This window comes from Rousettus aegyptiacus, unplaced genomic scaffold, assembly GCF_014176215.1.
Source record: "Rousettus aegyptiacus isolate mRouAeg1 unplaced genomic scaffold, mRouAeg1.p scaffold_m13_p_6, whole genome shotgun sequence".
Lineage (NCBI taxonomy): Eukaryota > Metazoa > Chordata > Mammalia > Chiroptera > Pteropodidae > Rousettus > Rousettus aegyptiacus.
This window is the reverse complement of record NW_023416309.1, coordinates 35,128,668-35,130,540: the sequence shown is the minus strand read 5'-3', so window position 1 is coordinate 35,130,540 and position 1,873 is coordinate 35,128,668. Positions and strand designations below refer to the sequence as shown.

Sequence of the window (1,873 nt, the reverse complement as noted above, 5' to 3'; positions counted from 1 at the left end):
CAGATCCCAGCCTTCCCCTAGACAGGCTTGTCCCTAGGAGGTGCCTAGATATGTGAACTGTGAGTGCCGAACATCTGCCTCTTTAGAGCCCAGGTATGTGACACCCTCGGCTGAGCTGGGCTGTGCCCCCAGGATTTCTTGCAGTCTTAGTTGAGATATGGAGCATATTAACAGCAAGGCAGTGGGGGACCAGCATGGCCTCTTGGACTTTATGAGACCTGTTTTCAACAGATGCCTTTGGCAGCAAGAAGCCAGAGTCTGCTGGGCTCATCCTGAACACACCCAATCCCATCTGATCTTGGAAGCTAAGCAGGATCGGGCCTGGTTAGTACTTGTAGAGGAGACCACCTAGGAAAACCAGGTGCTGTAGGCTAAAATAAAATAATAAAATAAAATAAAATAAAATAAAATAAAATAAAATAAAATAAAAAAGTTTTATTGTCATTCAGAGATAGTGAGATCAACAAATCGGATGATTGCCAATGAAAAGACAGATACTTACAGTTCCCAGGAGGGGGAGAGGCATGCCACACTACAGTGAAGGGCCACACGGGGAAGCACCAGGGTTGGTCAGAGGTAAAGAGAATTCAGGGAAAATATGGGTAAGAGCCTTTATTGTGGTTTCTGCGGGAAGAAACAGATGAGACAAGGTAAATAGGCTGAGGATTAGCTAGTTTTAATTATTTCAGTGGATTCTGGGGTATGGGGGTTGGCTCCAATTGTCGGGTCCTGGTGATTAGAGCAGGGAAATAGTGGCCCTGTGTGTGAGAGCCTGATTCAAGGTGGGGGTAGCAGCGTGGCTCTGGATTTGTTAGTCTGCACATGAAAGGAGCACTGCAAACACATGTTTACTGTCTATTTCTAGGCTACCTCGGGAAAGGCAGTCGATCCAGGGTCGGCAAGGTCCCAAAATGTCAAAGCACTGGAAATGAAGAAAATGAAAAGGCATGATAAATGCAGGTACTCCCTTCTGCAGCAGCAACGTGGAAGCCAGACTGATTTCCTCTTTGGCTGAAGTGAGATGCCCCAACCCCTATGCACCACTCTCTTCCCCACGATTCTTAGATATTTCAAGGAAGGAGATACCATGCTTCCTGCTAGTAAGGCAGATGGAGCCTGAAGCAAATCGTTAGAAAAATGTGAGAGATGTGACCATGTTTGATCTTTCAATTTGTGCAGCATTCCATGCCAGTGACAATAGTGAGATTTCAGTTGATCAGACACAATTATACAGAAAGAATTTTAAAGTACTTCCATTTCAAAACTATGCAAATTTCATTATCCTAATAAAATACAAGCAAAAAGTAAATTGATGAATATTTAAATCAATCTAAAATATGATTTTAAATCATGTTTAAAATTGGCAGAACAAATAGGACTTTGGATAATTCTTCAGGCACTGCACACTTTCAGGGAATTACAATTTGGTGGCGCTCAAACACCACAATAAACATATGAAGGGTACTGGAATATGCCATCCCAAAATAAATCTCCATGGCCTATGGATTTTTTTTTTTTTTTTTTGAGCTAAAGGTCATTGAGAACCAGCAGGCACAGGAAGAGCTCTTTACCTCCTACTAAATGCCTAAAATAGAGTATAAACTTCTCATTTCGTAAAGGAAATTTTCATATAAAGATGTCTCCATACCAGGAAGAGAGCTACTCCCAAGGGCAACTCTTATCATCTGAAAGACTCTTATCTGTACAGCAAAACAACACTTGCTTGCCAGGCATTTCTTTCTCTCTCCTTTCCATAAGTTGCCTCCCTTGACCAGAATCCCCAAACCCCTTTTCCTTTGTTTAGGCTGTGACGGAATTTAAACCTTAATTATCTGGCTGCTTTCTTGAGCTACATTTTTTTTTTTTTAACTCT

The 1,873-nt window shown here is 42.0% G+C and overlaps 1 pseudogene; it reads left to right on the top strand.

Moving 5' to 3' along the window:
* Nucleotides 1-256: 256 nt before the first annotated feature.
* Nucleotides 257-373, top strand: LOC118604915 (annotated as a pseudogene).
* The last annotated feature ends 1,500 nt before the right edge of the window (nt 374-1,873 follow it).